This window comes from Camelus bactrianus, chromosome 10 (genome assembly GCF_048773025.1).
Source record: "Camelus bactrianus isolate YW-2024 breed Bactrian camel chromosome 10, ASM4877302v1, whole genome shotgun sequence".
Taxonomy (NCBI): Eukaryota; Metazoa; Chordata; class Mammalia; order Artiodactyla; family Camelidae; genus Camelus; species Camelus bactrianus.
Genome location: NC_133548.1, coordinates 25,286,336 through 25,299,842, shown reverse-complemented (window position 1 = coordinate 25,299,842; position 13,507 = coordinate 25,286,336). Strand labels below are relative to the sequence as shown.

Here is a 13,507-nt window from a genome sequence, read left to right as displayed (position 1 = left end):
CTAGCTTCAAAAATAGACAGTATTTCCCTCTTTCTACTTCCCCGGTTTTGACCAGCACCTGCTTTTGCCTGGAGAAGGAAGCTGATGGCAACAACAGAGAAACATCAGAGCTCAGAATTTAGGGAGTTATGTGTAATATCCAGTCCACTTCTTGCGAGGATTTGAAGTGCCAGAAACCAGTCATCTCATCCTTAACAAAGGGAATTTATTAGTCAAAATATGGTTTTAAATTTGCACATTTAATGATGGGAGGGTTCAGATGATCAGTGAAAAGCTGAGGTGGGAGGCAGCAAATATATATTTAGTCAGTGGAAATCCTACTTTTAGATCCTATTCATTGCACCCAGTAGACAAACAGGGTCCTGTTTAAGAAAAATAAGTACCTCTCTCTCTTCTCAAAAGGTCTCAGGAAAATCTAAGTGCTACAAGGAAAATATGGAAGGTAGAACTATGCTTGTACTTCTAACTGTTGTTGGTGCAGCTTGTCTGGAGATGAATGGGATAGAGAAAAAGATTTTTAAAAAACCATCCCAGGTGTATTGTATACTGACACCTCTAGTGATTACCAGACTTCTGTGATAGTCCTGTGATGGTCGCTTTGGGGAGGGGTGAGAAATGGAGGGAGAGAGGGTGAGAGTGGTGGGGTGATGGTTTCGAGTGCCTAACCTCCAAAGTATCTGAACTTTAGGTAAAACCATGGCATCGGGTTCACTGCTGAATTTCACAGGATGCGCTAACCTTTTCATTTTCCTTTAGGAGGAAAGGGTGGAAGAGAAGCTTCTCTTGCCTGGTTTCTGAATGTGGCCTTGAAAACGTCCACAGAACTATTGTTGTCTTGTTGAGTCTGCAGCCAGGAAGGCAGAAATCACTGTGGCAGAGCAGGTGTGAACATCCCCCTACTTCAGAGACAGCTCTCTTTGAAGCTGGAAAATCAAGGACGCTGGTACCTTCAAGGAAACAAGGATATAATTATCGCAACACCCAATTGGCCAGTGACCTTCCATTCCTCAGGCCGGCCCTACTCCCTTCGCTGGCACCAGCCCAGGTCCTCACAGACTGAGCTCAGACGGAGGAGCGACCCGCTCCCGTGCCCTTTGAAAGCGTTCTTAATCTCTTTCCACTGCGCGGGTCTTGCTGACATAAATCCGCCAGCCCAGGGGGCCTCTGAGCCCCCCACCGAGGGAGGGCCTTCAGGCCAAGTGGAGTCTGGGCAGCTAAGGCGCAGAATTTATGCTTCCTCTCACCTGCGCCATCTGTCTGTGGCCTCTACCCCAGTCTGTTTGTGAAGGTTTGAACATGACCTCCCAGCTCCCCGCCAAATCAGCCGGCATCATCACCTCGGCCACAGAGGCCGACTTCTCAAGGCCACTGGAAGCTAATAACAGGGACTCTCAACTTCGTTATTGTATTTGAAATGTTGAAAGCAGAAGCCTAATAAAATTAGTTCAGAAAAACAGAAAGAGCTATAAATTGTCATTTGAAAGGAGTAGCTAAAGACCTCAAAATACCAAGGGGCTATTTCTCAATTACAGCAATAATCCAGTATTTGGTTTCCTTCCCTTCACTGTGCAGAAGCCTTGGCTGTGTTCTCTTAGCACAGATGCTCGTCTGCTTCTATGATCAAGTGTCTAGAATCAAGAGTTACACAACAAACACTCCCTAGCCAAGTCCTTCACACACACACACACACACACACACACACACACACACACACACACACACACGCTCCCCACCCAGCCTTGGTCCTAAAGGGTCCACTGAACTGTACTAATTCTTTTTGACCACAAAGAATTTATCTTACATGATCACCAATCAATATTCGTCGCAAATTTACATTTTATTTATTGTTAGATAAGAGTAAAATTCTATTTCCTTCACTTCACAGAGACTACCTATGTTAAACTGATACCTTTAAAGGAGAAACATCAGAAGCACTATTCCTTGTAAAATCAGAAGCAGACTAGGGACGTTTATATCACTGTTATCATGATACAGTGTTTTGGAAATTCTCAACCAGTGGTTCTCAACAGGTGGTAATTTTGCTTCCCAGGGGACATTGGACACTGTCTGGACCATTTTTGGTGGTCACAACTTTGGGGAACTACTGGTATCTACTGAGTAGAAGCCAGGGATGCTGCATCCTATGATGCACCGGACAGCCCCACAACAAATGATCATCCAGCCCCAAATGTCAATAGTGCTGAGGCTGAAAACCCTTGTCCTATACAACGCAACGAGACAGAAAACATAAATGAGAGAAATAAAGTTTAGACAATAACTAATTTTCATTATCAGTAATTGCAAATAACATGTATAACCTAGAAAACAAACAAAAAACCAAGTAAACATTATTAAAATGTATACAGTAGTAAATAACATAGCTGGATAAAATGTTTTCAATTATGTGAGAGACCAGTCTTTAAATTTTCCTATAGGTTTATTTATCTATCCTACATTTTTTCCTGAGAACAAAAGAATTAGTTTATAAAAGAATACTCAAGAGGTATAAGAAGACTTTTTTATTTCAAAACTGTGGAAACAACTAAGAAATTTTAATAACCTTGCCTATAATACTGTAATACAAAACATTTTAGGAAACCCAAGTAGACATATCTGCCAAAACTGTAAGTTGGAATTGAGGACTTTTTTAAAAGGTTGTCTAGAGCAACAAAAAATTGTTTGGAGGCAATGAATACACACATACAAACACACACACCCCTTTGGCAGATTAAAAATTTCCCTGGTAGTGTAAGTGAGGACAGTATTCAAATGCATCACTGGAAACCCAGATACTCTGTAACAGTGGATCATCATGGCTCAGCAGATCATATTGTCAGTAGATGTAAGCTTCATGAGGGACGGGCCCATATCTTACTGATTTCTCCATCTCCATAATTGACACATACCAGGAGCCAATGAAATAAAGAAAAATATGAGTAATGAAAGATGATCTTTGAATTCACTAGTCAAAAGTTAACTTACAACTCTAGTAATTGTGATTCAGAATCTAAGAACCCACATCTGAAAGTCTGAATAAATAGTCAACATTTTAATAAACGGTTTTGCCTCATGTTATGAATATAAAATATATAGGGTGAGCCAAAAGGAATCAGCCAGTGATGTTTCAGTAAGAGCAGTAAACAAGTTTTAAGTGTTGAAGACTTGAAAGAAACTATAAAATGTCTATATGACATACCTACGTATGTAAAATATTTCCTTGATCTTTCAGTTCATCTTCGTGATAAGCCTTCACAGTTAGAGGGGAAGAGAGGGAGGAAAGAAACAAAGGAAGGCCAGGTAAAAAGTAACAATCAGAAAATAATCGAAATCTTCACTTAATCCCTTCCATCCATTTTGACAGCCTCTCCCTAGAACCCTGAGGACTCTGGTCCTGAATGTTTAGTATGTGTATCCCATAGTTTCAAGGGATGAAAACCCACAATCCTGTGTAATATAAGGTCATCTGAAATGCTGTGCTGGGACAGGTTCATGGTCCAGAAAGTCTCAGACAACTTCACCAGGGAACACGTTCCGGAAGTTCATTGCTCTCCTTGACATAAACGTGGAAGATTAGGGATAAAAAAAACTTAAATGTTACTGTTTATCGAGCACTTGCTTTATGCTAGACATCCTCCTAGACACTTTCCTAAGGAACTTTTCATATATTTTTCAGGCCAACCCTCACTACAGCCCTCATCTCCCGATGAGGAGACAGATGATATGGAGGTAACACTGGAGGGCCACCTAGAGATGAACTGGCAGAGCCAGGACGGGAATCCATACCTGTCAGCCTCCAAACCCAGGCTCATAAGTAGCACACAGCAGATGTCACCACAGCATCACAGTTCTCTCAATAACCCAGTTTCATGGATTAGCCGTGAAGTCTTCAAGTCAGCCAGCATTTAGTGGGAAACTATTAGCACATGAAGGGAGAGAAGGAACATAAAGGAAGCACATGAAACAGTCCTCAACTAGAAGGATATACTGTCTTCTTAGAGACACATGATAGGAAACAGGCAGCAAAAAATACCAACTGTACTGAGTGCTGAAGGAAAGTTAAACACATGTCAAACTGGATGGTATAGCCAGCAAACATACGGATGGCCAGGCCGCAGAAACAAAGCACCGGATGGCATTGGTAGGCAAAGTCTCATTGAGGAGCTGAGATTTGATGGGACTCTCACAGGATTTGGACAGAGAGATGAAGCAGCAAAGGTTGTTCAGGTCAATCCCTGCCCTCCTGGGCTGATAGACCACATGGTGGCCAGGCTGCAGAGCATGGAGCAGAGCTTGGCCAAGAGACAGTACCCAGGGTGACAGCTTATCGGGACACATGAGCAGGTCTAGGGTGTGATGATCAAGTCTACATTCCTGTGATCAGTTTGACTGTTGGAGACGTTAAGTCCTATTGCTTGTTTGTCATCTGCTGAGGAGTGAATCTCAGCTTTGCCACTTACCAGCTGTACGACCTTGGGAAAATTACTTATCTTCTCTGTGCCTTGATATCCTCACCTGTAAAGTGAGTATGATCATCATACCCACCTTGTAGGATACCTGTGGATGGAATAGGTTAATCTATGTCACCTGCACGGCACGGAGCCTGGCGTGTGCAATTGCGATGGAAGGGTTGGCTGTCTACACTTCCTTTCGCATTTTCACCATTTCAGGCTCCAGAGTCACACTTTTGGGGTGTTGAGGTGGGGCAGGAGCAGAGAGGGAGGGTTTCACACAGCAATTCCTTCTCCTAATTACCTGAATTATTTTAAATGCCTCTTTTTGGATACTGTCCAGCTCCTGAATACCTTTCCTGTGTTCTCCAGAATGACAGAGAGAAACTTGTCAAGTTTGCTATAAGACTGCACCTTTATAACAGCTTTGGGTTCCAGCATCCATCCCATCAGCAGTATACTGGGCTGATGTCTAAGTGAGCAAGTCCCTTTCTTACGTTCAAACAGTTATGACTGCTAGCTTGGGGTCCTCCACCATTCTTTCCACGTGATATGCATTATTTCAGCAGCCTCAGTAAGAAAAAGGATGAGGACAAGGAATCAAAAGAGAATGATTGGTAAAGAGGAAAAGAGTAGAAAAATAAAGTGAGAAAAGGAATTTCCTTGCACTTGGCTGTCACTTTTCTAGCATCTCAAAAGGCTTGTTGCCACTACCCAAATTGGGAGAAGGCAAGGGAATAAATATTTATTGAAATCTGCTGTAAGCCAAGCACAGTCTCATGTATTTCAGACACTCAAAGAGGTTAAATGTCTTTTTCGTATTCACTCAGCTTATTAAGTGGGAGAGCCCGGCTTTATTTCCAGCTCTGGGATTAATTCAATCCAATAAATATTGATGGAGCAGTTCAATAAGCCAGGCACTGTTTCTAGGAACTGGGGATGCCACAGTGAAGAAAACAGACCAAAATCCCTGCCCTCGTGGAGCTCACAGTCCAGTGGGCAGACAGATGATAAGCCAGATAAGCAAGTAAAACATAAAGTGCATTGAACGCAATGAGCATCACAGAGGAAAAAATAAAATGGGAGAGGAAGATAGGCTGGGGTGGGGAGGGGGCAGTTTTAGAAAGAACGATCAAGGAAGGTGTTACTGAGAAGGTGACAGTGGAGCAAAGATACAAAGAAATGAAGTGAGCCAGCCAGGTGTGCATCTGTGGGGAGAACCTTCCAGGCAGAGGGAAGGGCAAGAGCAGAGGCTTTGAGGCAGGAGTGTGCCCGAAATGGTGAGGAGGGAGCCCAGGGTGGCAGGAGCGAGGTTAAGCAGGAGGACAGTGGGGGGAAATGCGGCAGGTAACGGGGCCAGAGCACCTATGTCTCAAAAAGCCCCAGTAAGGACCCTTTTAGGGAGCTGGAAAGGAGCTGGAGGTTTCTGACACTATCTGCCTTGTACACCTGAACAGCCTCATCTTCCTGATGTGTTAGAAATAGACTGACGTGATCAGGATAAAACAAGGGAGAACAAGAGAGGGGATACTGTAATACTCAGGAAAAAGATTATGGCTAAAAGGTGGCAATAAGAGTAGTACACTTTGGATATATTTTGAAGGTATAGCCAATAGGATTTCCCAGCAGATTGGGCAGGGGTGTAAAAAAAAAGGCCAGGAGACAAGAAGGACCCCAAGATTCTTGGGTCCAGCAAGCAATAGAATGGAGTTGTCACTAAAGGAGCCAGAAGGAGGTTCAAGGTGACTGTTGAACATCAGGAGTGGATGGAGCAACCCAGGCTGCAGGTACAGATCCGTCTCAAAGCCCATGTTCTAGCTAATATCTTAAGAACTCAGAATTTGGGGATTTGTACTTGTTCATGAGAGTGAGAGGAATAGCTTTCCAGAAGTAACAAGAATGAAAAAGCTGATTATAAAATCTCAAAAAAAAATTCACAGTTTGAGTTCTGACTTTTAAAGTCCTGATCCTCTCAAGCTTTTCCTGATTATCTGGGTCCTTCCCTACCCTGCCACCTCAAATAAAATCTGTATATGCCCGAGTAGGTTCTGACCGTCACTCCCAATGGGAATGAAAGTATCTTTCCACAGTAAACTTTGGAGAAACAGTGGTTCTCCATGTGTTGACACACTTTGAGGACCACCATGGACTCAGGCCCTCCTTCCTCTCTTCTGTTTGTTGGGCTACTGGCTGCCGTGGACCTCTTGGCCATTTCAGAGTTTTTCTAGGTTGACAAAGGAGGAGGATGGCAGGTCAACTTAATCATTCAAATAACCCTGTAGTACATCAGGCAATTCCTCAGAGTCCTTATCATTTGTGTTTTCTTATCTTGGTTATAAGTCAGGGTCACTGTGATTTTTTAAGACAGCATATGAAGAGAAGAGGCAATTGATCATTGTAGGAATAAAAGACTGAGGTAGACCCAAGAGCAGATGTCTTTTCTCATGAATGTAGGGAGTCTTATGTGCTGGCATCCTCACTGTTCATTGCTTGAGAGCTGGACATGAGATTTGGATTCAATATTTATTGATCTCCTACCCAGCAGAGGTTAAGTGCTCCTGCCCCTGTTAATCTCGCTTAATCCTCGCAACGCTGAGCGGAGGCATTACCTGATGCTACAGTGGGAAGAAACGAGGCTCAGACCGTGAGCAACTCGCTCAAGGCCAATCCACCTGTGAGTGGCGAGGCCCTGCCTTCCAACCCAGGTCTTTAGGGGCTCTTCTTCCCATGCCACTTTTTTTTTTTTTTTTTTTTTTTGCCTCATAATATGAGCAAGCAATGAAAGATTTAAATGCAAAACATAGTCTCTAAGCTCAGTGCTAGCCAAAGACGAATCTTCCCTTTAGAAAAGAAATGCCCACGTGGGAGAAATTTCACCTTTGAATAGGGGGATCACACGCTCATCGGCCAGGAGGAAGTGAAAGAAACACTTCTATTCAATACCTAAAAGATGTGATAACCAAGACAGGAATTTTCTTTTTTCTATTTGCTCGAAAGAGTGTCCGAATTCACAACCGTAAGACACACACACAGTGTATGTTTGTGTTGTGAGAGAGGGAGAGAGAGCGAACACTAATAAATGCTAACTCTGAGTAGATACTCTGTTAAGTGCTTCCCATATGTGATTTCTCTGAATCTTTCATCAATTCTGTGAGGCAAACACTATTATCTCCCCATTTTACAGATGAGGAAACTAGGATCTCTCAGGTTAAGGTCTGTGTACATACCTGCACTACACAAAAGTTAGGAGACCTAGGATTCTAACCCAAATGGACCTGAGTAACTTCCCATTTCCTCTTTAGCCCAATGCACACCATTTGAAACCAGAACTCCAGTTGAAATGGCTACCCTCAAACTTCACTCTGGGGTATGTAAAGTGATGTGTTCTCAGGCTGACACCTTGGCAATTTTGATCCAACCATAAAAATAAACACATTCTTTTGCCTCAGCCATTTCATTTCTAGAAATCTTCCCTAAGGAAATAATCAGGTGTTTGTGTGCAAAGATTGATGTTCAAGTAAATTCTATACATTGTTATTTAACTTATTTATCATTTGGTTGTTAATACTATGTTATTAGACTCTAATGTTTAAGAGGAACTAGGCTAGATCCATTTCCACATCCATACTGAAAAGATAAGAAGCCATTAAATATCAAGATACACTTAAATGAACACAAGCAGATCCTACCCCAATTGTGCAGTAAACATACAGAGTATATAATATGGATTGAAAAAATACCAGAAGAGATACACTAAACTTTCTGAAAAGACATGACCTCATTTAATTTGGCTCAAGGCTGACCAGAGAACTATTTTAGCTAGAGGTTCAATGCTGTGTCTTTGTGATGTTCTATAAGGGTCAGTATGTCTTCCCATTGCTCGTGAAACAAGGTCTAAACTTCCTAACTTAGGCTGTAAAGTCCTTAAATGACTCTAGTCTTCTGACCATCTGTCCTCTCTCTCTCTCTGCATTGCTCACTAGGCCTCACCCACACAGATACTTTTTAGCCCCTGGCTTGTACCTGCTCAGTCCTACTTCTGTGCAGGGCCTTTGCACATGCTGTCCCTTCTGCCTGGAATGCTCTTCCCCACTCTTCTCTAGGCTGGTTTCTTTCTTCAGGTCTCAGCTTAAATGTCACCTCTTCAGGGAGTCCTTCCTTGACTATGTAGTGTAAAGTTGGCATTCTTTTATTCTCCCCCACAGCATCCTGTTCTTTTTCTTTGTTAGCACGTATGATATTTATAATGATATATTTATGTGTTTTACTTGTTCCATGTCTGCCTTCCCATAGAAGCTATGTCCCATGAGGGTAAGACCTACATCTGTTTTGTTCAGTGCACACTAGGTGCTCAGTACATGAATGCATGAATATGAATAGCTCAGAGGCTATTCATGGTGAGTGCTTAATAAAGACTTTTTGACTGAATGAATAAACGATCAAAGTTAACACTAAGTTATTAAGCTCTGACTCTGTACCTAGCAAAGTGCCAGAAACACTCAGAAGCTTGCTGGAGAAAGAAGAGAGGGATTAAATAGTAGGTGGCTGATAATCAGTGTAAATCAGTATACTACACAGGCTAGAGGAATTCATACAGGGAAATGCCTCACTTATTTCTAAACCATTTTCTAAGAATGGCTCACTGGATCTGAACTGTGTCTTGCATCCCAGAAGTAACGTGAACTGAGCGAAATATCACTGAACACAGGTCTTCTGTTTTCTAAAGGTATCTAGGGTCAGGCACATAGGTTCATGTGGAGCCACGGGACCACTCCTTGTGTGCTCACAGCCTCTTTTGCCTCCCACCAACACTCAAAATCCACCTTCCTTCTTTAAACAAGGAAAGGGACCTGCAGTCCTACAGTCTGAGAGCCTGTTCACATCCATAGAGCAGTAGTTCACAAATAAAATCCATGTCTCCTGAAGCACCACACGATATACTAAAGTAGTGAGGGAGAAAAGAACAAATCACTTTTGTGTTAAAAAATTTCATATATAAAATCTTGTAGGAGGCTTAAGAAAAATTATAGGAAAAATAAAACATAATTCTACACATTCTGAATGCTTCCTCCCCCTGCAGATTGGAAAATGGCAACATTTATTTGATTTTATCAACAGAACACACAGGGCTAGCTTAGGGTCCCTCAGTGTCCCTAGGGCATGCTGTCCTCACACATGAAATTCAGTGTTTGTGGTGGGGGCTGGAAGGGCATAAATATTTTCCAAGCCTTATTGAAACAGCAATATCTCTCTGCTACCATGCTATCAATTTTTCCAACAGTTGATTGCAAATTCACCTCATAAATCAATCTGTACAAGAGGTCAGAAGCCAACCACAGCCAATTAAAACCTCTCAGCAATAATTCATCCAAGATCTGAGTAAGGATTTTTTTTTTTACAAGTCCTAGGAGGCTCTTGTTTATTCTAATCAGATCAGTAGAGGAAGAACTAAATTGGGTAGGACCTGCATTTTTCTGTTATCCCAGAACACAAACTCAGATGTTTTTATAAGGAAAGGAAGAGGAAGAGGAGAGAGATAGGAGGAGTGGGCTGGAGAATTTAGAACACTTTCTCCACACCAGTGTTCCCGGGGCTCCCCCCAGGCTGGGCTGGCTTCTACCGGCTTCTGCTGCTTGACCTGGGGAGCTCCTATTCCCACCTTTTTGGGGTCGAAGGCCCCGTCAGTGTTGTGTCCGACAAATAAACATGACTGACTACTATTTAGTGACATTACGACAACTATCTGACTTTAACCATAGTTTCACCAGGGGACTGTGTTGGAAGCTGAGTGAACTTGGGCAAACGACAGAGCTTTCTAAACTTAAAATGTTTAATGTTTCTCGTTGGTAAAAAGGGTAATACTAGCAGTTGCAGCTCGTAGGCATGTGGTAGACTAGACGAGAGGTGTGCAAAGCACCAGCATGCCCTCTGGCCCCCGGGGTGCCCGCTCACCCCCAGCTCTACCTAGAACAACATCAGACTCGGGGCCCTGCTGCCGTGGTGCCTGGTTAGCAGCTCATTTGGTTTCAAGATTCTCCCTGAAGCCCCAGGTCCAGGCAGACTCTTGATTGATCACTCCCCGGGTCTGCAATGACATCTACTGGAGGTCAGGACGGAGGGAGTGCAGGCTCCCGCAGGCCAGCTGCCCTCAGCCCCTCCCCGAGGGGGGGGGGGGGCGGCCTGCGCTGTGTCCCGGGGGCTCCGTGCGCCCAACACTCTCCCACCCAATTAGCAAGGCCCTGATTTCACCCCCCTCTCAGCATCCCGTGTGCAAGCAAACTTCCCAGCTCCTTTTTATAAGAGAATGCTCTATTTTCTAATTATAAACATAAAAATAAATACTCATCATAACAATTTGAACAGATTTAAAGTGTATGAAGAAAAAAATTCATAGTCTCCCTGTCTCCAGCCCCTTTCCTCCCCACTCCACTACCCCCATCCTCAGGAAACAAATGGCAGTCACTCTGTGAGAGGCCTCCCAGGACCTGTAAATACTTAAAAAGCACCCTTAAAGTGCTTACACAAGCACATGCAGTCATACGTGTGTCCCATCTACAATATTGCTTTCTCTCCCCCACAGTCCAAAGTGTCATGGACATCTTCCCCAGTTATTATTTAGAAATGCTAGACAAAATTGTGAGATCTTTACCCAAGTTCTGCAGGACATTCAACCAAGAAAATGAACGTATTGGCTTTGTCTTCCTGATGACTATCTTTTAGGTTTTGTCCAAAGAGGTCCCAGGCTTCAGGTTCCAAAAACATTTGGGATAAGGAAGTAAGTCAAAAAATTCATAGTTTTTATTTCTCTGTAAAACCAGAGTATTTATGGCTGTTGATGATGTTTCCCTTTCCTAGGAAATTCTCTTTGTCTTCAGCTTTTCTCTAGGTTTTGAGACATGTGCAAAGGAGAGCTGGTGGCAAGAGACACTGTCTCCCTCTCAGAGACCTCCATACATAAACCACACTCGTCCGATCTAAGGATGAGGAAACGGTGTGTGTGCCGAGCAGACACACTTTGTCCTCTCTGTGGTTGCCCGGTGCAGCGTGACTGGGCCCTCGACCACACCAGCCAGGCACGCAGGGCCCTTCAGGAAAACACATCCCAATAAACAGAGTATATCCGAGACACTGTGCTGTTGGAACAGCTGGCATTTCAACGAACCTGGCTGAGGAGAGTCCAAGAATATTTAGAAGTCACCTTTCTCATCCAGTCCTAAGAAGTTCCTGAGAAAAGGAACATGAAGCCAAATCCTGTCCCATCCCTAGGACTCCAGAGAGACAGGAGGGAAGAGTGGAAATCCACAGGGGTCACGGCCAACCCGACTGTCTTCTTCTCTGGCCCTGAACTCATCCCAGCATCATCGGCAGGAAAAGAACCAGCTAAAGGGACGAGGATGTTCTCGGCACAAGGTACTCAGGTACCTATCTCTTCAACTCTGCTAGGACAAGACCGGAGACCAGCACATCCTCACATGCACCCTGTGTAGGGACAAGAACATAATAAAGAGACACAGCTGAGTGAATCGGGATAGGATCTAAGAAAAAGTAATGTATCTTGGGAGAGAAAACTGTGCCCTGGCACCAAGCTTAAGCCCCTAAGTCCTGCCTCGCGCTAATAAGGATAAGGATGCTCCTTCCAGCTGGAAACAGAACGGCCCTCACAGAGTTATTTATCACTCTCCCACCGTGTTTATTATTGTCTGAGAGCCAAAGAAAGTGACTGTGTTTACGGCAAGTGGAAGGGAAATCAGAACATCCACATGGGATTTGTGAGACTCCTGCAGCCTGATGAAGACTGGAAAGCAGAAGTCACATGGCCTGGAGACCCACACTAATAGACACACAGACACGGTCCCTAGTCATACCCTGTGAATATGTCCATTACTGGACTGTGAGCTTCCTGAAAATAGGGGCGATGCTTTATTCCCCGTACATCCTTCCCCAGGAAATTAGACTTATGAAGCAGGAGCTCAGTAAGTATTTGTGAAATGAACTCTGTCAGAGAACAGAATCTGTTCTGATTGTCAGTGAAAGCAGCTTAATCTTCCACTAATACTATTCAGAGTCTGGTAAACCAGGGACTAGACCAGCCAGGGCACGAGGGAGAGACAAGGAGATGTTAAAGAAGCTGCTGCTTCCAGCCTTTGCAGTGGGTTGAGTAGAGGACCAGCTTTCACAAGATGAGTGACTCCGTCTATCAAAATATATATATTTTTTACTTTGTCACTAAAATTCTTTTAATATGGTGGTTAAATTCCTTCCATTCCTCATTTTAGACATGACGCTTAATATATAAATACAAATACAAATATAAATATAAATATAAATATAAATATAAATATAAATATAAATATAAATATAAATATAAAAACTTGAGCCAGTGCCTAGTATTACCATCCCCCATCCCAGCCCCAATGCTGCTTCCCTTATCCTTTCCTCTATCCTGTGGACTTTAATTCTTGGAAGTTGGAGTAAATTGACACAGATTCTTTTCCAAGCACAACTTGGCTGTAGGAGAGAGGATGAGGGCCCGGGAGGAGTATCAGTGAGGAAATGGGAGAAGAGTTCTGTTTTGGTGGACACTGGAGTTTGCCTGCAAAAAGTACACGTGGGAGTATCTGCGAAGTCAGTCACTTGATGCTTAAATAAGCATGTTCAAGAGAAGTCTAGCTGATGGGGATGTAACTCAGATTTCCCTCAGAAAACTCTATGTTATACATTGTTATTTGTTACATCTAGTTCCTCATCTTCCCACTTTAAAAAAGAAAACATGTTGACAGACTTTATGAAGAATTTCATGTTGACTTTCTTTGAACACGACATAGAAAAAAAAATAATGACAATGGAAGCTGTCCCCAAAAGCTGGTAACAGAAAGAAGTGAAACCTTCCCCTGTCCTTGTCCTCTAGCCCCACCCTGACTTTGAACAATGAAATTTAAGCTATTTGTAAATTTAAATTATTTGTGGGCTACTATGGATTTACTTAGAGGAAGCATGCAGATTTATAACGTGAAATAATTAAATGTGTTATTTTGTTTAAAAGCTTGTTAAATTCTGCA

General features: G+C 43.0%; 1 long non-coding RNA gene across 2 annotated transcripts in view; it reads left to right on the top strand.

The window, feature by feature from the left end:
* Window positions 1-1,460, top strand: part of LOC105076533 (uncharacterized) — a 50,472-nt gene extending 49,012 nt beyond the window's left edge. For both annotated transcript variants that reach the window (XR_012509629.1, XR_836007.3), the window contains one exon: window positions 757-1,460. This is a non-coding gene — a long non-coding RNA (uncharacterized LOC105076533). The remainder of the gene's footprint in view (window positions 1-756) is intronic.
* Window positions 1,461-13,507: the final 12,047 nt, after the last annotated feature.